Consider the following 21729-nt stretch of genomic DNA (forward strand, 5'->3'; position numbering starts at 1 on the left):
CAGCAACGGTAGTGTTACTCTTGTAGCCATGTTTACTGGCATCATCAGATGTGCTATTAAAAATAAATGAAAGTAAATAAGCCAACTTGTATATAGGGAAACTTCAGTAAGTTTCATGTCTCCGTGGCGCAATTGGTTAGCGCGTTCGGCTGTTAACCGAAAGGTTGGTGGTTCAAGCCCACCCGGGGACGCAATGAACAAATACTTCGATCAGATGAAACAGATAGTGCCACAACTGCTTATGATTCCTAATGTCACGATAATTGTAAAGGCAACGGTAGTTTTAGTCTTGAAACTACGTTTACCTGCATAGTCAGATGTGGTGTTAAGAACATTGAAATTGAATTTGCTAACTAGTAAATAGGGATATTTCAGTATGTTTCGTGTCTCCGTGCCGCAATTGGTAAGCGCGTTCGGTGTTAACGGAAAGGTTGGTGGTTCAAGCCCAAACGGGGAAGCGATAAACAAATATGTCCATCAGAAGAATCAGACAGTGCTATCACTGCCTCTTATTCTTAATGTCACGTTATTTGTAAGAGCAACGGTAGTGTTACTCTTGTAGCCATGTTTACTGGCATCATCAGATGTGCTATTAAAAATAAATGAAAGTAAATAAGTCAACTTTTAAATAGGGAAACTTCAGTAAGTTTCATGTCTCCGTGGCGCAATTGGTTAGCGCGTTCGGCTGTTAACCGAAAGGTTGGTGGTTCAAGCCCACCTGGGGACGCAATGAACAAATACTTCGATCAGATGAAACAGATAGTGCTACTACTGCTTATGATTCCTAATGTCACGATAATTGTAAAAGCAACGGTAGTTTTAGTCTTGAAACTACGTTTACCTGCATAGTCAGATGTGGTGTTAAAAACATTGAAATTGAATTAGCTAACTAGTAAATAGGGATATTTCAGTATGTTTCGTGTCTCCGTGCCGCAATTGGTAAGCGCGTTCGGCTGTTAACAGAAAGGTTGGTGGTTCAAGGCCAAACGGGGAAGCGCTGAACAAATATGTCCATCAGAAGAATCAGAGAGTGCTATCACTGCCTCTTATTTCTAATGTCACGTTATTTGTAACAGCAACGGTAGTGTTACTCTTGTAGCCATGTTTACTGGCATCATCAGATGTGCTATTAAAAATAAATGAAAGTAAATGAGCCAACTTGTATATAGGGAAACTTCAGTAAGTTTCATGTCTCCGTGGCGCAATTGGTTAGCGCGTTCGGCTGTTAACCGAAAGGTTGGTGGTTCAAGCCCACCCGGGGACGCAATGAACAAATACTTCGATCAGATGAAACAGTTAGTGCCACAACTGCTTATGATTCCTAATGTCACGATAATTGTAAAGGCAACGGTAGTTTTAGTCTTGAAACTACGTTTACCTGCATAGTCAGATGTGGTGTTAAGAACATTGAAATTGAATTTGCTAACTAGTAAATAGGGATATTTCAGTATGTTTCGTGTCTCCGTGCCGCAATTGGTAAGCGCGTTCGGTGTTAACGGAAAGGTTGGTGGTTCAAGCCCAAACGGGGAAGCGATAAACAAATATGTCCATCAGAAGAATCAGACAGTGCTATCACTGCCTCTTATTCTTAATGTCACGTTATTTGTAAGAGCAACGGTAGTGTTACTCTTGTAGCCATGTTTACTGGCATCATCAGATGTGCTATTAAAAATAAATGAAAGTAAATAAGCCAACTTTTAAATAGGGAAACTTCAGTCAGTTTCATGTCTCCGTGGCGCAATTGGTTAGCGCGTTCGGCTGTTAACCGAAAGGTTGGTAGTTCAAGCCCACCCGGGGACGCAATGAACAAATACTTCGATCAGATGAAACAGATAGTGCTACCACTGCTTATGATTCCTAATGTCACGATAATTGTAAAAGCAACGGTACTTATAGTCTTGAAACTACGTTTACCTGCATAGTCAGATGTGGTGTTAAAAACATTGAAATTGAATTAGGTAACTAGTAAATAGGGATACTTTAGTATGTTTCGTGTCTCCGTGCCGCAATTGGTTAGCGCGTTCGGTTGTTAACGGAAAGGTTGGTGGTTCAAACCCACCCGGGGAAGCGATGAACAAATATGTCCATCAGAAGAATCAGAGAGTGCTATCACTGCCTCTTATTCCTAAAGTCACGTTAACTGCAAAAGCAACGGTAGTGTTACACTTGTAGCCATGTCTACTTGCATCATCAGATGTGCTATTAAAAATAAATGAAATTAAATGAGCCAACTTGTAAATAGGGAAACTTCAGTAAATTCATGTCTCCGTGGCGCAATTGGTTAGCGCGTTCTGCTGTTATCCGAAAGGTTGATGGTTCAAGCCCACCCGGGGACGCAATGAACAAATTCTTTGATCAGATGAAACAGATAGTGCTACCACTGCTTATGATTCCTAATGTCACGATAATTGTAAAAGCAACGGTAGTTTTAGTCTTGACACTACGTTTACCTGCATAGTCAGATATGGTGTTAAAAACATTGAAATTGAATTAGCTAACTAGTAAATAGGGATACTTCAGTATGTTTCGTGTCTCCGTGCCGCAATTGGTTAGCGCGTTCGCCTGTTAACTGAAAGGTTGGTGGTTCAAGCCCACCCGGGGAAGGGATGAACAAATATGTCCATCAGAAGAATCAGAGAGTGCTATCACTGCCTCTTATTCCGAATGTCACGTTAACTGTAAAAGCAACGGTAGTGTTACTCTTGTTGCCATGTTTATTGGCATCATCAGATGTGCTATTAAAATAAACGAAAGTAAATGAGCCAACTTGCAAATAGGGAAACTTCAGTAAGTTTCATGTCTCCTTGGCGCAATTGGTTAGCGCGTTCGGCTGTTATCCGAAAGGTTGGTGGTTCAAGCCCACCCGGGGACGCTATAAACAAATTCTTTGATCAGATGAAACAGATAGTGCTACCACTGCTTATGATTCCTAATGTCACGATAATTGTAAAAGCAACGGTAGTTTTAGTCTTGAAACTACGTTTACCTGCATAGTCAGATATGGTGTTAAAAACATTGAAATTGAATTAGCTAACTAGTAAATAGGGATACTTCAGTATGTTTCGTGTCTCCGTGCCGCAATTGGTTAGCGCGTTCGCCTGTTAACTGAAAGGTTGGTGGTTCAAGCCCACCCGGGGAAGCGATGAACAAATATGTCCATCAGAAGAATCAGAGAGTGCTATCACTGCCTCTTATTCCTAATGTCACGTTAACTGTAAAAGCAACGGTAGTGTTACTCTTGTAGCCATGTTTACTGGCATCATCAGATGTTCTATTAAAAATAAATGAAAGTAAATGAGCCAACTTGTAAATAGGGAAACTTCAGTAAGTTTCATGTCTCCGTGGCGCAATTGGTTAGCGCGTTCGGCTGTTAACCGAAAGGTTGGTGGTTCAAGCCAACTTGGGACGCAATGAACAAATACTTCCATCAGATGAAACAGATAGCGCTACCACTGCTTATGATTCCTAATGACACGATAATTGTAAAAGCAACAGTAGTTTTAGTCTTGAAACTACGTTTACCTGCATAGTCAGATATGGTGTTAAAAACATTGAAATTGAATTAGCTAACTAGTAAATAGGGATACTTCAGTATGTTTCGTGCTTTCGTGTCTCAATTTGTTGGCGCGTTCGGCTGTTAACGGAAAGGTTGGTGGTTCAAGCCCACCCGGGGAAGCGATGAACAAGTATGTCCATCAGAAAAATCAGAGAGTGCTATCACTGCCTCTTATTCCTAATGTCACGTTAACTGTAAGAGCAACGGTAGTGTTACTGTTGTAGCCATGTTTACTGGCATCATCAGATGTGCTATTAGAAATAAATGAAAGTAAATGTGTCAACTTGTAAATAGGGAAACTTCAGTAATTTTCATGTCTCCGTGGCGCAATTGGTTAGCGCGTTCGGCTTTTAACCGAAAGGTTGGTGGATCAAGCCCAACCGGGGACGCAATGAACAAACACTTCGATCAGATGAAACAGTTAGTGCTACCACTGCTTATGATTACCAATGTCACGATAATTGTAAAAGCAACGGTAGTTTTAGTCTTGAAACTACGTTTACCTGCATAGTCAGATGTGGTGTTAAAAACATTGAAATTGAATTAGCTAACTAGTAAATAGGGATACTTCAGTATGTTTCGTGTCTTAGTGCCGCAATTGGTTAGCGCGTTCGGCTGTTAACGGAAAGGTTGGTGGTTCAAGCCCACCCGGGAAAGCGATGAACAAGTATGTCCATCAGAAAAATCAGAGAGTGCTATCACTGCCTCTTATTTCTAATGTCACGTTATTTGTAACAGCAACGGTAGTGTTACTCTTGTAGCCATGTTTACTGGCATCATCAGATGTGCTATTAAAAATAAATGAAAGTAAATAAGCCAACTTGTATATAGGGAAACTTCAGTAAGTTTCATGTCTCCGTGGCGCAATTGGTTAGCGCGTTCGGCTGTTAACCGAAAGGTTGGTGGTTCAAGCCCACCCGGGGACGCAATGAACAAATACTTCGATCAGATGAAACAGATAGTGCCACAACTGCTTATGATTCCTAATGTCACGATAATTGTAAAGGCAACGGTAGTTTTAGTCTTGAAACTACGTTTACCTGCATAGTCAGATATGGTGTTAAAAACATTGAAATTGAATTAGCTAACTAGTAAATAGGGATACTTCAGTATGTTTCGTGCTTTCGTGTCTCAATTTGTTGGCGCGTTCGGCTGTTAACGGAAAGGTTGGTGGTTCAAGCCCACCCGGGGAAGCGATGAACAAGTATGTCCATCAGAAAAATCAGAGAGTGCTATCACTGCCTCTTATTCCTAATGTCACGTTAACTGTAAGAGCAACGGTAGTGTTACTGTTGTAGCCATGTTTACTGGCATCATCAGATGTGCTATTAGAAATAAATGAAAGTAAATGTGTCAACTTGTAAATAGGGAAACTTCAGTAATTTTCATGTCTCCGTGGCGCAATTGGTTAGCGCGTTCGGCTTTTAACCGAAAGGTTGGTGGATCAAGCCCAACCGGGGACGCAATGAACAAACACTTCGATCAGATGAAACAGTTAGTGCTACCACTGCTTATGATTACCAATGTCACGATAATTGTAAAAGCAACGGTAGTTTTAGTCTTGAAACTACGTTTACCTGCATAGTCAGATGTGGTGTTAAAAACATTGAAATTGAATTAGCTAACTAGTAAATAGGGATACTTCAGTATGTTTCGTGTCTTAGTGCCGCAATTGGTTAGCGCGTTCGGCTGTTAACGGAAAGGTTGGTGGTTCAAGCCCACCCGGGAAAGCGATGAACAAGTATGTCCATCAGAAAAATCAGAGAGTGCTATCACTGCCTCTTATTTCTAATGTCACGTTATTTGTAACAGCAACGGTAGTGTTACTCTTGTAGCCATGTTTACTGGCATCATCAGATGTGCTATTAAAAATAAATGAAAGTAAATAAGCCAACTTGTATATAGGGAAACTTCAGTAAGTTTCATGTCTCCGTGGCGCAATTGGTTAGCGCGTTCGGCTGTTAACCGAAAGGTTGGTGGTTCAAGCCCACCCGGGGACGCAATGAACAAATACTTCGATCAGATGAAACAGATAGTGCCACAACTGCTTATGATTCCTAATGTCACGATAATTGTAAAGGCAACGGTAGTTTTAGTCTTGAAACTACGTTTACCTGCATAGTCAGATGTGGTGTTAAGAACATTGAAATTGAATTTGCTAACTAGTAAATAGGGATATTTCAGTATGCTTCGTGTCTCCGTGCCGCAATTGGTAAGCGCGTTCGGTGTTAACGGAAAGGTTGGTGGTTCAAGCCCAAACGGGGAAGCGATAAACAAATATGTCCATCAGAAGAATCAGACAGTGCTATCACTGCCTCTTATTCTTAATGTCACGTTATTTGTAAGAGCAACGGTAGTGTTACTCTTGTAGCCATGTTTACTGGCATCATCAGATGTGCTATTAAAAATAAATGAAAGTAAATAAGCCAATTTTTAAATAGGGAAACTTCAGTAAGTTTCATGTCTCCGTGGCGCAATTGGTTAGCGCGTTCGGCTGTTAACCGAAAGGTTGGTGGTTCAAGCCCACCTGGGGACGCAATGAACAAATACTTCGATCAGATGAAACAGATAGTGCTACTACTGCTTATGATTCCTAATGTCACGATAATTGTAAAAGCAACGGTACTTTTAGTCTTGAAACTACGTTTACCTGCATAGTCAGATGTGCTGTTAAGAACACTGAAATTGAATTAGCCTACTAGTGAATAGGGATACTTCAGTAAGTTTCGCGTCTCCGTAGCAAAATTTGTTGGCGCATTCGGCTGTTAACCGAAAGGTTGGTGGTTCAAGCCCACCCGGGGACGCAATGAACAAATACTTCGATCAGATGAAACAGATAGTGCTACAACTGCTTATGATTCCTAATGTCACGATAATTGTAAAAGCAACGGTAGTTTTAGTCTTGAAACTACGTTTACCTGCATAGTCAGATGTGGTGTTAAAAACATTGAAATTGAATTAGCTAACTAGTAAATAGGGATATTTCAGTATGTTTCGTGTCTCCGTGCCGCAATTGGTAAGCGCGTTCGGCTGTTAACGGAAAGGTTGGTGGTTCAAGCCCAAACGGGGAAGCGATGAACAAATATGTCCATCAGAAGAATCAGAGAGTGCTATCACTGCCTCTTATTCCTAATGTCACGTTATTTGTAAGAGCAACGGTAGTGTAACTCTTGTAGCCATGTTTACTGGCATCATCAGATGTGCTATTAAAAATAAATGAAAGTAAATAAGCCAAATTTTAAATAGGGAAACTTCAGTAAGTTTCATGTCTCCGTGGCGCAATTGGTTAGCGCGTTCGGCTGTTAACCGAAAGGTTGGTGGTTCAAGCCCACCCGGGGACGCAATGAACAAATACTTCGATCAGATAAAACAGATAGTGCTACCACTGCTTATGATTCCTAATGTCACGATAATTGTAAAAGCAACGGTACTTATAGTCTTGAAACTACGTTTACCTGCATAGTCAGATGTGGTTTAAAAAACATTGAAATTGAATTAGGTAACTAGTAAATAGGGATACTTTAGTATGTTTCGTGTCTCCGTGCCGCAATTGGTTAGCGCGTTCGGTTGTTAACGGAAAGGTTGGTGGTTCAAACCCACCCGTGGAAGCGATGAACAAATATGTCCATCAGAAGAATCGGAGAGTGCTATCACTGCCTCTTATTCCTAAAGTCACGTTAACTGTAAAAGCAACGGTAGTGTTACACTTGTAGCCATGTCTACTGGCATCATCAGATGTGCTATTAAAAATAAATGAAAGTAAATGAGCCAACTTGTAAATAGGGAAACTTCAGTAAATTCATGTCTCCGTGGCGCAATTGGTTAGCGCGTTCTGCTGTTATCCCAAAGGTTGGTGGTTCAAGCCCACCCGGGGACGCAATGAACAAATTCTTTGATCAGATGAAACAGATAGTGCTACCACTGCTTATGATTCCTAATGTCACGATAATTGTAAAAGCAACGGTAGTTTTAGTCTTGAAACTACGTTTACCTGCATAGTCAGATATGGTGTTAAAAACATTGAAATTGAATTAGCTAACTAGTAAATAGGGATACTTCAGTATGTTTCGTGTCTCCGTGCCGCAATTGGTTAGCGCGTTCGCCTGTTAACTGAAAGGTTGGTGGTTCAAGCCCACCCGGGGAAGGGATGAACAAATATGTCCATCAGAAGAATCAGAGAGTGCTATCACTGCCTCTTATTCCTAATGTCACGTTAACTGTAAAAGCAACGGTAGTGTTACTCTTGTAGCCATGTTTATTGGCATCATCAGATGTGCTATAAAAATAAACGAAAGTAAATGAGCCAACTTGCAAATAGGGAAACTTCAATAAGTTTCATGTCTCCTTGGCGCAATTGGTTAGCGCGTTCGGCTGTTATCCGAAAGGTTGGTGGTTCAAGCCCACCCGGGGACGCTATGAACAAATTCTTTGATCAGATGAAACAGATAGTGCTACCACTGCTTATGATTCCTAATGTCACGATAATTGTAAAAGCAACGGTAGTTTTAGTCTTGAAACTACGTTTACCTGCATAGTCAGATATGGTGTTAAAAACATTGAAATTGAATTAGCTAACTAGTAAATAGGGATACTTCAGTATGTGTCGTGTCTCCGTGCCGCAATTGGTTAGCGCGTTCGCCTGTTAACTGAAAGGTTGGTGGTTCAAGCCCACCCGGGGAAGCGATGAACAAACATGTCCATCAGAAGAATCAGAGAGTGCTATCACTGCCTCTTATTCCTAATGTCACGTTAACTGTAAAAGCAACGGTAGTGTTACTCTTGTAGCCATGTTTACTGGCATCATCAGATGTTCTATTAAAAATAAATGAAAGTAAATGAGCCAACTTGTAAATAGGGAAACTTCAGTAAGTTTCATGTCTCCGTGGCGCAATTGGTTAGCGCGTTCGGCTGTTAACCGAAAGGTTGGTGGTTCAAGCCAACTTGGGACGCAATGAACAAATACTTCCATCAGATGAAACAGATAGCGCTACCACTGCTTATGATTCCTAATGACACGATAATTGTAAAAGCAACAGTAGTTTTAGTCTTGAAACTACGTTTACCTGCATAGTCAGATATGGTGTTAAAAACATTGAAATTGAATTAGCTAACTAGTAAATAGGGATACTTCAGTATGTTTCGTGCTTTCGTGTCTCAATTTGTTGGCGCGTTCGGCTGTTAACGGAAAGGTTGGTGGTTCAAGCCCACCCGGGGAAGCGATGAACAAGTATGTCCATCAGAAAAATCAGAGATGGCTATCACTGCCTCTTATTCCTAATGTCACGTTAACTGTAAGAGCAACGGTAGTGTTACTGTTGTAGCCATGTTTACTGGCATCATCAGATGTGCTATTAGAAATAAATGAAAGTAAATGTGTCAACTTGTAAATAGGGAAACTTCAGTAAGTTTCATGTCTCCGTGGCGCAATTGGTTAGCGCGTTCGGCTTTTAACCGAAAGGTTGGTGGATCAAGCCCACCCGGGGACGCAATGAACAAACACTTCGATCAGATGAAACAGTTAGTGCTACCACTGCTTATGATTCCCAATGTCACGATAATTGTAAAAGCAACGGTAGTTTTAGTCTTGAAACTACGTTTACCTGCATAGTCAGATGTGGTGTTAAAAACATTGAAATTGAATTAGCTAACTAGTAAATAGGGATACTTCAGTATGTTTCGTGTCTTAGTGCCGCAATTGGTTAGCGCGTTCGGCTGTTAACGGAAAGGTTGGTGGTTCAAGCCCACCCGGGGAAGCGATGAACAAGTATGTCCATCAGAAAAATCAGAGAGTGCTATCACTGCCTCTTATTCTTAATGTCACGTTATCTGTAAGAGCAACGGTAGTGTTACTGTTGTAGCCATGTTTACTGGCATCATCAGATGTGCTATTAGAAATAAATGAAAGTAAATGTGTCAACTTGTAAATAGGGAAACTTCAGTAAGTTTCATATCTCCGTGGCGCAATTGGTTAGCGCGTTCGGCTTTTAACCGAAAGGTTGGTGGTTCAAGCCCACCCGGGGACGCAATGAACAAATACTTCGATCAGATGAAACAGTTAGTGCTACCACTGCTTATGATTCCCAATGTCACGATAATTGTAAAAGCAACGGTAGTTTTAGTCTTGAAACTACATTTACCTGCATAGTCAGATGTGGTGTTAAAAACATTGAAATTGAATTAGCTAACTAGTAAATAGGGATATTTCAGTATGTTTCGTGTCTCCGTGCCGCAATTGGTAAGCGCGTTCGGCTGTTAACAGAAAGGTTGGTGGTTCAAGCCCAAACGGGGAAGCGCTGAACAAATATGTCCATCAGAAGAATCAGAGAGTGCTATCACTGCCTCTTATTTCTAATGTCACGTTATTTGTAACAGCAACGGTAGTGTTACTCTTGTAGCCATGTTTACTGGCATCATCAGATGTGCTATTAAAAATAAATGAAAGTAAATGAGCCAACTTGTATATAGGGAAACTTCAGTAAGTTTCATGTCTCCGTGGCGCAAGTGGTTAGCGCGTTCGGCTGTTAACCGAAAGGTTGGTGGTTCAAGCCCACCCGGGGACGCAATGAACAAATACTTCGATCAGATGAAACAGATAGTGCCACAACTGCTTATGATTCCTAATGTCACGATAATTGTAAAGGCAACGGTAGTTTTAGTCTTGAAACTACGTTTACCTGCATAGTCAGATGTGGTGTTAAGAACATTGAAATTGAATTTGCTAACTAGTAAATAGGGATATTTCAGTATGTTTCGTGTCTCCGTGCCGCAATTGGTAAGCGCATTCGGTGTTAACGGAAAGGTTGGTGGTTCAAGCCCAAACGGGGAAGCGATAAACAAATATGTCCATCAGAAGAATCAGACAGTGCTATCACTGCCTCTTATTCTTAATGTTACGTTATTTGTAAGAGCAACGGTAGTGTTACTCTTGTAGCCATGTTTACTGGCATCATCAGATGTGCTTTTAAAAATAAATGAAAGTAAATAAGCCAACGTTTAAATAGGGAAACTTCAGTCAGTTTCATGTCTCCGTGGCGCAATTGGTTAGCGCGTTCGGCTGTTAACCGAAAGGTTGGTGGTTCAAGCCCACCCGGGGACGCAATGAACAAATACTTCGATCAGATGAAACAGATAGTGCTACCACTGCTTATGATTCCTAATGTCACGATAATTGTAAAAGCAACGGTACTTATAGTCTTGAAACTACGTTTACCTGCATAGTCAGATGTGGTGTTAAAAACATTGAAATTGAATTAGGTAACTAGTAAATAGGGATACTTTAGTATGTTTCGTGTCTCCGTGCCGCAATTGGTTAGCGCGTTCGGTTGTTAACGGAAAGGTTGGTGGTTCAAACCCACCCGGGGAAGCGATGAACAAATATGTCCATCAGAAGAATCAGAGAGTGCTATCACTGCCTCTTATTCCTAAAGTCACGTTAACTGCAAAAGCAACGGTAGTGTTACACTTGTAGCCATGTCTACTTGCATCATCAGATGTGCTATTAAAAATAAATGAAAATAAATGAGCCAACTTGTAAATAGGGAAACTTCAGTAAATTCATGTCTCCGTGGCGCAATTGGTTAGCGCGTTCTGCTGTTATCCGAAAGGTTGGTGGTTCAAGCCCACCCGGGGACGCAATGAACAAATTCTTTGATCAGATGAAACAGATAGTGCTACCACTGCTTATGATTCCTAATGTCACGATAATTGTAAAAGCAACGGTAGTTTTAGTCTTGAAACTACGTTTACCTGCATAGTCAGATATGGTGTTAAAACATTGAAATTGAATTAGCTAACTAGTAAATAGGGATACTTCAGTATGTTTCGTGTCTCCGTGCCGCAATTGGTTAGCGCGTTCGCCTGTTAACTGAAAGGTTGGTGGTTCAAGCCCACCCGGGGAAGGGATGAACAAATATGTCCATCAGAAGAATCAGAGAGTGCTATCACTGCCTCTTATTCCTAATGTCACGTTAACTGTAAAAGCAACGGTAGTGTTACTCTTGTTGCCATGTTTATTGGCATCATCAGATGTGCTATTAAAATAAACGAAAGTAAATGAACCAACTTGCAAATAGGGAAACTTCAGTAAGTTTCATGTCTCCTTGGCGCAATTGGTTAGCGCGTTCGGCTGTTATCCGAAAGGTTGGTGGTTCAAGCCCACCCGGGGACGCTATGAACAAATTCTTTGATCAGATGAAACAGATAGTGCTACCACTGCTTATGATTCCTAATGTCACGATAATTGTAAAAGCAACGGTAGTTTTAGTCTTGAAACTACGTTTACCTGCATAGTCAGATATGGTGTTAAAAACATTGAAATTGAATTAGCTAACTAGTAAATAGGGATACTTCAGTATGTTTCGTGTCTCCGTGCCGCAATTGGTTAGCGCGTTCGCCTGTTAACTGAAAGGTTGGTGGTTCAAGCCCACCCGGGGAAGCGATGAACAAATATGTCCATCAGAAGAATCAGAGAGTGCTATCACTGCCTCTTATTCCTAATGTCACGTTAACTGTAAAAGCAACGGTAGTGTTACTCTTGTAGCCATGTTTACTGGCATCATCAGATGTTCTATTAAAAATAAATGAAAGTAAATGAGCCAACTTGTAAATAGGGAAACTTCAGTAAGTTTCATGTCTCCGTGGCGCAATTGGTTAGCGCGTTCGGCTGTTAACCGAAAGGTTGGTGGTTCAAGCCAACTTGGGACGCAATGAACAAATACTTCCATCAGATGAAACAGATAGCGCTACCACTGCTTATGATTCCTAATGACACGATAATTGTAAAAGCAACAGTAGTTTTAGTCTTAAAACTACGTTTACCTGCATAGTCAGATATGGTGTTAAAAACATTGAAATTGAATTAGCTAACTAGTAAATAGGGATACTTCAGTATGTTTCGTGCTTTCGTGTCTCAATTTGTTGGCGCGTTCGGCTGTTAACGGAAAGGTTGGTGGTTCAAGCCCACCCGGGGAAGCGATGAACAAGTATGTCCATCAGAAAAATCAGAGAGTGCTATCACTGCCTCTTATTCCTAATGTCACGTTAACTGTAAGAGCAACGGCAGTGTTACTGTTGTAGCCATGTTTACTGGCATCATCAGATGTGCTATTAGAAATAAATGAAAGTAAATGTGTCAACTTGTAAATAGGGAAACTTCAGTAAGTTTCATGTCTCCGTGGCGCAATTGGTTAGCGCGTTCGGCTTTTAACCGAAAGGTTGGTGGATCAAGCCCACCCGGGGACGCAATGAACAAACACTTCGATCAGATGAAACAGTTAGTGCTACGACTGCTTATGATTCCCAATGTCACGATAATTGTAAAAGCAACGGTAGTTTTAGTCTTGAAACTACGTTTACCTGCATAGTCAGATGTGGTGTTAAAAACATTGAAATTGAATTAGCTAACTAGTAAATAGGGATACTTCAGTATGTTTCGTGTCTTAGTGCCGCAATTGGTTAGCGCGTTCGGCTGTTAACGGAAAGGTTGGTGGTTCAAGCCCACCCGGGAAAGCGATGAACAAGTATGTCCATCAGAAAAATCAGAGAGTGCTATCACTGCCTCTTATTTCTAATGTCACGTTATTTGTAACAGCAACGGTAGTGTTACTCTTGTAGCCATGTTTACTGGCATCATCAGATGTGCTATTAAAAATAAATGAAAGTAAATAAGCCAATTGTATATAGGGAAACTTCAGTAAGTTTCATGTCTCCGTGGCGTAATTGGTTAGCGCGTTCGGCTGTTAACCGAAAGGTTGGTGGTTCAAGCCCACCCGGGGATGCAATGAACAAATACTTCGATCAGATGAAACAGATAGTGCCACAACTGCTTATGATTCCTAATGTCACGATAATTGTAAAGGCAACGGTAGTTTTAGTCTTGAAACTACGTTTACCTGCATAGTCAGATGTGGTGTTAAGAACATTGAAATTGAATTTGCTAACTAGTAAATAGGGATATTTCAGTATGTTTCGTGTCTCCGTGCCGCAATTGGTAAGCGCGTTCGGTGTTAACGGAAAGGTTGGTGGTTCAAGCCCAAATGGGGAAGCGATAAACAAATATGTCAATCAGAAGAATCAGACAGTGCTATCACTGCCTCTTATTCTTAATGTCACGTTATTTGTAAGAGCAACGGCAGTGTTACTCTTGTAGCCATGTTTACTGGCATCATCAGATGTGCTTTTAAAAATAAATGAAAGTAAATAAGCCAACGTTTAAATAGGGAAACTTCAGTCAGTTTCATGTCTCCGTGGCGCAATTGGTTAGCGCGTTCGGCTGTTAACCGAAAGGTTGGTGGTTCAAGCCCACCCGGGGACGCAATGAACAAATACTTCGATCAGATGAAACAGATAGTGCTACCACTGCTTATGATTCCTAATGTCACGATAATTGTAAAAGCAACGGTACTTATAGTCTTGAAACTACGTTTACCTGCATAGTCAGATGTGGTGTTAAAAACATTGAAATTGAATTAGGTAACTAGTAAATAGGGATACTTTAGTATGTTTCGTGTCTCCGTGCCGCAATTGGTTAGCGCGTTCGGTTGTTAACGGAAAGGTTGGTGGTTCAAACCCACCCGGGGAAGCGATGAACAAATATGTCCATCAGAAGAATCAGAGAGTGCTATCACTGCCTCTTATTCCTAAAGTCACGTTAACTGCAAAAGCAACGGTAGTGTTACACTTGTAGCCATGTCTACTTGCATCATCAGATGTGCTATTAAAAATAAATGAAAATAAATGAGCCAACTTGTAAATAGGGAAACTTCAGTAAATTCATGTCTCCGTGGCGCAATTGGTTAGCGCGTTCTGCTGTTATCCGAAAGGTTGGTGGTTCAAGCCCACCCGGGGACGCAATGAACAAATTCTTTGATCAGATGAAACAGATAGTGCTACCACTGCTTATGATTCCTAATGTCACGATAATTGTAAAAGCAACGGTAGTTTTAGTCTTGAAACTACGTTTACCTGCATAGTCAGATATGGTGTTAAAAACATTGAAATTGAATTAGCTAACTAGTAAATAGGGATACTTCAGTATGTTTCGTGTCTCCGTGCCGCAATTGGTTAGCGCGTTCGCCTGTTAACTGAAAGGTTGGTGGTTCAAGCCCACCCGGGGAAGGGATGAACAAATATGTCCATCAGAAGAATCAGAGAGTGCTATCACTGCCTCTTATTCCTAATGTCACGTTAACTGTAAAAGCAACGGTAGTGTTACTCTTGTTGCCATGTTTATTGGCATCATCAGATGTGCTATTAAAATAAACGAAAGTAAATGAACCAACTTGCAAATAGGGAAACTTCAGTAAGTTTCATGTCTCCTTGGCGCAATTGGTTAGCGCGTTCGGCTGTTATCCGAAAGGTTGGTGGTTCAAGCCCACCCGGGGACGCTATGAACAAATTCTTTGATCAGATGAAACAGATAGTGCTACCACTGCTTATGATTCCTAATGTCACGATAATTGTAAAAGCAACGGTAGTTTTAGTCTTGAAACTACGTTTACCTGCATAGTCAGATATGGTGTTAAAAACATTGAAATTGAATTAGCTAACTAGTAAATAGGGATACTTCAGTATGTTTCGTGTCTCCGTGCCGCAATTGGTTAGCGCGTTCGCCTGTTAACTGAAAGGTTGGTGGTTCAAGCCCACCCGGGGAAGCGATGAACAAATATGTCCATCAGAAGAATCAGAGAGTGCTATCACTGCCTCTTATTCCTAATGTCACGTTAACTGTAAAAGCAACGGTAGTGTTACTCTTGTAGCCATGTTTACTGGCATCATCAGATGTTCTATTAAAAATAAATGAAAGTAAATGAGCCAACTTGTAAATAGGGAAACTTCAGTAAGTTTCATGTCTCCGTGGCGCAATTGGTTAGCGCGTTCGGCTGTTAACCGAAAGGTTGGTGGTTCAAGCCAACTTGGGACGCAATGAACAAATACTTCCATCAGATGAAACAGATAGCGCTACCACTGCTTATGATTCCTAATGACACGATAATTGTAAAAGCAACAGTAGTTTTAGTCTTAAAACTACGTTTACCTGCATAGTCAGATATGGTGTTAAAAACATTGAAATTGAATTAGCTAACTAGTAAATAGGGATACTTCAGTATGTTTCGTGCTTTCGTGTCTCAATTTGTTGGCGCGTTCGGCTGTTAACGGAAAGGTTGGTGGTTCAAGCCCACCCGGGGAAGCGATGAACAAGTATGTCCATCAGAAAAATCAGAGAGTGCTATCACTGCCTCTTATTCCTAATGTCACGTTAACTGTAAGAGCAACGGCAGTGTTACTGTTGTAGCCATGTTTACTGGCATCATCAGATGTGCTATTAGAAATAAATGAAAGTAAATGTGTCAACTTGTAAATAGGGAAACTTCAGTAAGTTTCATGTCTCCGTGGCGCAATTGGTTAGCGCGTTCGGCTTTTAACCGAAAGGTTGGTGGATCAAGCCCACCCGGGGACGCAATGAACAAACACTTCGATCAGATGAAACAGTTAGTGCTACGACTGCTTATGATTCCCAATGTCACGATAATTGTAAAAGCAACGGTAGTTTTAGTCTTGAAACTACGTTTACCTGCATAGTCAGATGTGGTGTTAAAAACATTGAAATTGAATTAGCTAACTAGTAAATAGGGATACTTCAGTATGTTTCGTGTCTTAGTGCCGCAATTGGTTAGCGCGTTCGGCTGTTAACGGAAAGGTTGGTGGTTCAAGCCCACCCGGGAAAGCGATGAACAAGTATGTCCATCAGAAAAATCAGAGAGTGCTATCACTGCCTCTTATTTCTAATGTCACGTTATTTGTAACAGCAACGGTAGTGTTACTCTTGTAGCCATGTTTACTGGCATCATCAGATGTGCTATTAAAAATAAATGAAAGTAAATAAGCCAATTGTATATAGGGAAACTTCAGTAAGTTTCATGTCTCCGTGGCGTAATTGGTTAGCGCGTTCGGCTGTTAACCGAAAGGTTGGTGGTTCAAGCCCACCCGGGGATGCAATGAACAAATACTTCGATCAGATGAAACAGATAGTGCCACAACTGCTTATGATTCCTAATGTCACGATAATTGTAAAGGCAACGGTAGTTTTAGTCTTGAAACTACGTTTACCTGCATAGTCAGATGTGGTGTTAAGAACATTGAAATTGAATTTGCTAACTAGTAAATAGGGATATTTCAGTATGTTTCGTGTCTCCGTGCCGCAATTGGTAAGCGCGTTCGGTGTTAACGGAAAGGTTGGTGGTTCAAGCCCAAATGGGGAAGCGATAAACAAATATGTCAATCAGAAGAATCAGACAGTGCTATCACTGCCTCTTATTCTTAATGTCACGTTATTTGTAAGAGCAACGGCAGTGTTACTCTTGTAGCCATGTTTACTGGCATCATCAGATGTGCTATTAAAAATAAATGAAAGTAAATAAGCCAACTTTTATATAGGGAAACTTCAGTAAGTTTCATGTCTCCGTGGCGCAATTGGTTAGCGCGTTCGGCTGTTAACCGAAAGGTTGGTGGTTCAAGCCCACCTGGGGACGCAATGAACAAATACTTCGATCAGATGAAACAGATAGTGCTACTACTGCTTATGATTCCTAATGTCACGATAATTGTAAAAGCAACGGTAGTTTTAGTCTTGAAACTACGTTTACCTGCATAGTCAGATGTGGTGTTAAAAACATTGAAATTGAATTAGCTAACTAGTAAATAGGGATATTTCAGTATGTTTCGTGTCTCCGTGCCGCAATTGGTAAGCGCGTTCGGCTGTTAACAGAAAGGTTGGTGGTTCAAGCCCAAACGGGGAAGCGCTGAACAAATATGTCCATCAGAAGAATCAGAGAGTGCTATCACTGCCTCTTATTTCTAATGTCACGTTATTTGTAACAGCAACGGTAGTGTTACTCTTGTAGCCATGTTTACTGGCATCATCAGATGTGCTATTAAAAATAAATGAAAGTAAATAAGCCAACTTGTATATAGGGAAACTTCAGTAAGTTTCATGTCTCCGTGGCGCAATTGGTTAGCGCGTTCGGCTGTTAACCGAAAGGTTGGTGGTTCAAGCCCACCCGGGGACGCAAGGAACAAATACTTCGATCAGATGAAACAGATAGTGCCACAACTGCTTATGATTCCTAATGTCACGATAATTGTAAAGGCAACGGTAGTTTTAGTCTTGAAACTACGTTTACCTGCATAGTCAGATGTGGTGTTAAGAACATTGAAATTGAATTTGCTAACTAGTAAATAGGGATATTTCAGTATGTTTCGTGTCTCCGTGCCGCAATTGGTAAGCGCGTTCGGTGTTAACGGAAAGGTTGGTGGTTCAAGCCCAAACGGGGAAGCGATAAACAAATATGTCCATCAGAAGAATCAGACAGTGCTATCACTGCCTCTTATTCTTAATGTCACGTTATTTGTAAGAGCAACGGTAGTGTTACTCTTGTAGCCATGTTTACTGGCATCATCAGATGTGCTATTAAAAATAAATGAAAGTAAATAAGCCAACTTTTAAATAGGGAAACTTCAGTAAGTTTCATGTCTCCGTGGCGCAATTGGTTAGCGCGTTCGGCTGTTAACCGAAAGGTTGGTGGTTCAAGCCCACCTGGGGACGCAATGAACAAATACTTCGATCAGATGAAACAGATAGTGCTACTACTGCTTATGATTCCTAATGTCACGATAATTGTAAAAGCAACGGTAGTTTTAGTCTTGAAACTACGTTTACCTGCATAGTCAGATGTGGTGTTAAAAACATTGAAATTGAATTAGCTAACTAGTAAATAGGGATATTTCAGTATGTTTCGTGTCTCCGTGCCGCAATTGGTAAGCGCGTTCGGCTGTTAACAGAAAGGTTGGTGGTTCAAGGCCAAACGGGGAAGCGCTGAACAAATATGTCCATCAGAAGAATCAGAGAGTGCTATCACTGCCTCTTATTTCTAATGTCACGTTATTTGTAACAGCAACGGTAGTGTTACTCTTGTAGCCATGTTTACTGGCATCATCAGATGTGCTATTAAAAATAAATGAAAGTAAATGAGCCAACTTGTATATAGGGAAACTTCAGTAAGTTTCATGTCTCCGTGGCGCAATTGGTTAGCGCGTTCGGCTGTTAACCGAAAGGTTGGTGGTTCAAGCCCACCCGGGGACGCAATGAACAAATACTTCGATCAGATGAAACAGTTAGTGCCACAACTGCTTATGATTCCTAATGTCACGATAATTGTAAAGGCAACGGTAGTTTTAGTCTTGAAACTACGTTTACCTGCATAGTCAGATGTGGTGTTAAGAACATTGAAATTGAATTTGCTAACTAGTAAATAGGGATATTTCAGTATGTTTCGTGTCTCCGTGCCGCAATTGGTAAGCGCGTTCGGTGTTAACGGAAAGGTTGGTGGTTCAAGCCCAAACGGGGAAGCGATAAACAAATATGTCCATCAGAAGAATCAGACAGTGCTATCACTGCCTCTTATTCTTAATGTCACGTTATTTGTAAGAGCAACGGTAGTGTTACTCTTGTAGCCATGTTTACTGGCATCATCAGATGTGCTATTAAAAATAAATGAAAGTAAATAAGCCAACTTTTAAATAGGGAAACTTCAGTCAGTTTCATGTCTCCGTGGCGCAATTGGTTAGCGCGTTCGGCTGTTAACCGAAAGGTTGGTGGTTCAAGCCCACCCGGGGACGCAATGAACAAATACTTCGATCAGATGAAACAGATAGTGCTACCACTGCTTATGATTCCTAATGTCACGATAATTGTAAAAGCAACGGTACTTATAGTCTTGAAACTACGTTTACCTGCATAGTCAGATGTGGTGTTAATAACATTGAAATTGAATTAGGTAACTAGTAAATAGGGATACTTTAGTATGTTTCGTGTCTCCGTGCCGCAATTGGTTAGCGCGTTCGGTTGTTAACGGAAAGGTTGGTGGTTCAAACCCACCCGGGGAAGCGATGAACAAATATGTCCATCAGAAGAATCAGAGAGTGCTATCACTGCCTCTTATTCCTAAAGTCACGTTAACTGCAAAAGCAACGGTAGTGTTACACTTGTAGCCATGTCTACTTGCATCATCAGATGTGCTATTAAAAATAAATGAAAATAAATGAGCCAACTTGTAAATAGGGAAACTTCAGTAAATTCATGTCTCCGTGGCGCAATTGGTTAGCGCGTTCTGCTGTTATCCGAAAGGTTGGTGGTTCAAGCCCACCCGGGGACGCAATGAACAAATTCTTTGATCAGATGAAACAGATAGTGCTACCACTGCTTATGATTCCTAATGTCACGATAATTGTAAAAGCAACGGTAGTTTTAGTCTTGAAACTACGTTTACCTGCATAGTCAGATATGGTGTTAAAAACATTGAAATTGAATTAGCTAACTAGTAAATAGGGATACTTCAGTATGTTTCGTGTCTCCGTGCCGCAATTGGTTAGCGCGTTCGCCTGTTAACTGAAAGGTTGGTGGTTCAAGCCCACCCGGGGAAGGGATGAACAAATATGTCCATCAGAAGAATCAGAGAGTGCTATCACTGCCTCTTATTCCTAATGTCACGTTAACTGTAAAAGCAACGGTAGTGTTACTCTTGTTGCCATGTTTATTGGCATCATCAGATGTGCTATTAAAATAAACGAAAGTAAATGAGCCAACTTGCAAATAGGGAAACTTCAGTAAGTTTCATGTCTCCTTGGCGCAATTGTTTAGCGCGTTCGGCTGTTATCCGAAAGGTTGGTGGTTCAAGCCCACCCGGGGACGCTATAAACAAATTCTTTGATCAGATGAAACAGATAGTGCTACCACTGCTTATGATTCCTAATGTCACGATAATTGTAAAAGCAACGGTAGTTTTAGTCTTGAAACTACGTTTACCTGCATAGTCAGATATGGTGTTGAAAACATTGAAATTGAATTAGCTAACTAGTAAATAGGGATACTTCAGTATGTTTCGTGTCTCCGTGCCGCAATTGGTTAGCGCGTTCGCCTGTTAACTGAAAGGTTGGTGGTTCAAGCCCACCCGGGGAAGCGATGAACAAATATGTCCATCAGAAGAATCAGAGAGTGCTATCACTGCCTCTTATTCCTAATGTCACGTTAACTGTAAAAGCAACGGTAGTGTTACTCTTGTAGCCATGTTTACTGGCATCATCAGATGTTCTATTAAAAATAAATGAAAGTAAATGAGCCAACTTGTAAATAGGGAAACTTCAGTAAGTTTCATGTCTCCGTGGCGCAATTGGTTAGCGCGTTCGGCTGTTAACCGAAAGGTTGGTGGTTCAAGCCAACTTGGGACGCAATGAACAAATACTTCCATCAGATGAAACAGATAGCGCTACCACTGCTTATGATTCCTAATGACACGATAATTGTAAAAGCAACAGTAGTTTTAGTCTTGAAACTACGTTTACCTGCATAGTCAGATATGGTGTTAAAAACATTGAAATTGAATTAGCTAACTAGTAAATAGGGATACTTCAGTATGTTTCGTGCTTTCGTGTCTCAATTTGTTGGCGCGTTCGGCTGTTAACGGAAAGGTTGGTGGTTCAAGCCCACCCGGGGAAGCGATGAACAAGTATGTCCATCAGAAAAATCAGAGAGTGCTATCACTGCCTCTTATTCCTAATGTCACGTTAACTGTAAGAGCAACGGTAGTGTTACTGTTGTAGCCATGTTTACTGGCATCATCAGATGTGCTATTAGAAATAAATGAAAGTAAATGTGTCAACTTGTAAATAGGGAAACTTCAGTAAGTTTCATGTCTCCGTGGCGCAATTGGTTAGCGCGTTCGGCTTTTAACCGAAAGGTTGGTGGATCAAGCCCAACCGGGGACGCAATGAACAAACACTTCGATCAGATGAAACAGTTAGTGCTACCACTGCTTATGATTCCCAATGTCACGATAATTGTAAAAGCAACGGTAGTTTTAGTCTTGAAACTACGTTTACCTGCATAGTCAGATGTGGTGTTAAAAACATTGAAATTGAATTAGCTAACTAGTAAATAGGGATACTTCAGTATGTTTCGTGTCTTAGTGCCGCAATTGGTTAGCGCGTTCGGCTGTTAACGGAAAGGTTGGTGGTTCAAGCCCACCCGGGAAAGCGATGAACAAGTATGTCCATCAGAAAAATCAGAGAGTGCTATCACTGCCTCTTATTTCTAATGTCACGTTATTTGTAACAGCAAC

The 21729-nt window shown here is 41.0% G+C and overlaps 22 non-coding genes across 22 annotated transcripts; all 22 read left to right on the plus strand.

Annotated features, from left to right (window-relative positions):
* Positions 1–117: 117 nt before the first annotated feature.
* Trnan-guu (transfer RNA asparagine (anticodon GUU)) lies at positions 118–191 on the plus strand. The gene has a single exon. It is a non-coding gene; the product is annotated as a tRNA-Asn (tRNA).
* Positions 192–653: 462 nt separating this feature from the next.
* Positions 654–727, plus strand: Trnan-guu (transfer RNA asparagine (anticodon GUU)). The gene has a single exon. It is a non-coding gene; the product is annotated as a tRNA-Asn (tRNA).
* Positions 728–1190: 463 nt separating this feature from the next.
* On the plus strand, positions 1191–1264 carry Trnan-guu (transfer RNA asparagine (anticodon GUU)). Its single transcript has one exon. It is a non-coding gene; the product is annotated as a tRNA-Asn (tRNA).
* A 462-nt stretch (positions 1265–1726) lies between these two features.
* Trnan-guu (transfer RNA asparagine (anticodon GUU)) lies at positions 1727–1800 on the plus strand. The gene has a single exon. It is a non-coding gene; the product is annotated as a tRNA-Asn (tRNA).
* A 2608-nt stretch (positions 1801–4408) lies between these two features.
* Trnan-guu (transfer RNA asparagine (anticodon GUU)) lies at positions 4409–4482 on the plus strand. The gene has a single exon. It is a non-coding gene; the product is annotated as a tRNA-Asn (tRNA).
* Positions 4483–5482: 1000 nt separating this feature from the next.
* On the plus strand, positions 5483–5556 carry Trnan-guu (transfer RNA asparagine (anticodon GUU)). The gene has a single exon. It is a non-coding gene; the product is annotated as a tRNA-Asn (tRNA).
* Positions 5557–6018: 462 nt separating this feature from the next.
* Positions 6019–6092, plus strand: Trnan-guu (transfer RNA asparagine (anticodon GUU)). The gene has a single exon. It is a non-coding gene; the product is annotated as a tRNA-Asn (tRNA).
* Positions 6093–6823: 731 nt separating this feature from the next.
* Trnan-guu (transfer RNA asparagine (anticodon GUU)) lies at positions 6824–6897 on the plus strand. Its single transcript has one exon. It is a non-coding gene; the product is annotated as a tRNA-Asn (tRNA).
* A 2071-nt stretch (positions 6898–8968) lies between these two features.
* On the plus strand, positions 8969–9042 carry Trnak-uuu (transfer RNA lysine (anticodon UUU)). Its single transcript has one exon. It is a non-coding gene; the product is annotated as a tRNA-Lys (tRNA).
* Positions 9043–9505: 463 nt separating this feature from the next.
* On the plus strand, positions 9506–9579 carry Trnak-uuu (transfer RNA lysine (anticodon UUU)). The gene has a single exon. It is a non-coding gene; the product is annotated as a tRNA-Lys (tRNA).
* Positions 9580–10042: 463 nt separating this feature from the next.
* Trnan-guu (transfer RNA asparagine (anticodon GUU)) lies at positions 10043–10116 on the plus strand. The gene has a single exon. It is a non-coding gene; the product is annotated as a tRNA-Asn (tRNA).
* A 462-nt stretch (positions 10117–10578) lies between these two features.
* Positions 10579–10652, plus strand: Trnan-guu (transfer RNA asparagine (anticodon GUU)). Its single transcript has one exon. It is a non-coding gene; the product is annotated as a tRNA-Asn (tRNA).
* A 2070-nt stretch (positions 10653–12722) lies between these two features.
* On the plus strand, positions 12723–12796 carry Trnak-uuu (transfer RNA lysine (anticodon UUU)). Its single transcript has one exon. It is a non-coding gene; the product is annotated as a tRNA-Lys (tRNA).
* Positions 12797–13258: 462 nt separating this feature from the next.
* On the plus strand, positions 13259–13332 carry Trnan-guu (transfer RNA asparagine (anticodon GUU)). The gene has a single exon. It is a non-coding gene; the product is annotated as a tRNA-Asn (tRNA).
* A 462-nt stretch (positions 13333–13794) lies between these two features.
* On the plus strand, positions 13795–13868 carry Trnan-guu (transfer RNA asparagine (anticodon GUU)). Its single transcript has one exon. It is a non-coding gene; the product is annotated as a tRNA-Asn (tRNA).
* Positions 13869–15939: 2071 nt separating this feature from the next.
* Trnak-uuu (transfer RNA lysine (anticodon UUU)) lies at positions 15940–16013 on the plus strand. The gene has a single exon. It is a non-coding gene; the product is annotated as a tRNA-Lys (tRNA).
* A 462-nt stretch (positions 16014–16475) lies between these two features.
* Trnan-guu (transfer RNA asparagine (anticodon GUU)) lies at positions 16476–16549 on the plus strand. Its single transcript has one exon. It is a non-coding gene; the product is annotated as a tRNA-Asn (tRNA).
* A 462-nt stretch (positions 16550–17011) lies between these two features.
* Positions 17012–17085, plus strand: Trnan-guu (transfer RNA asparagine (anticodon GUU)). The gene has a single exon. It is a non-coding gene; the product is annotated as a tRNA-Asn (tRNA).
* Positions 17086–17548: 463 nt separating this feature from the next.
* Trnan-guu (transfer RNA asparagine (anticodon GUU)) lies at positions 17549–17622 on the plus strand. Its single transcript has one exon. It is a non-coding gene; the product is annotated as a tRNA-Asn (tRNA).
* Positions 17623–18084: 462 nt separating this feature from the next.
* Positions 18085–18158, plus strand: Trnan-guu (transfer RNA asparagine (anticodon GUU)). Its single transcript has one exon. It is a non-coding gene; the product is annotated as a tRNA-Asn (tRNA).
* Positions 18159–18621: 463 nt separating this feature from the next.
* On the plus strand, positions 18622–18695 carry Trnan-guu (transfer RNA asparagine (anticodon GUU)). Its single transcript has one exon. It is a non-coding gene; the product is annotated as a tRNA-Asn (tRNA).
* Positions 18696–19157: 462 nt separating this feature from the next.
* Trnan-guu (transfer RNA asparagine (anticodon GUU)) lies at positions 19158–19231 on the plus strand. The gene has a single exon. It is a non-coding gene; the product is annotated as a tRNA-Asn (tRNA).
* Positions 19232–21729: the final 2498 nt, after the last annotated feature.

Source organism: Hydractinia symbiolongicarpus, chromosome 11 (genome assembly GCF_029227915.1).
Source record: "Hydractinia symbiolongicarpus strain clone_291-10 chromosome 11, HSymV2.1, whole genome shotgun sequence".
Classification (NCBI taxonomy): Eukaryota; Metazoa; Cnidaria; class Hydrozoa; order Anthoathecata; family Hydractiniidae; genus Hydractinia; species Hydractinia symbiolongicarpus.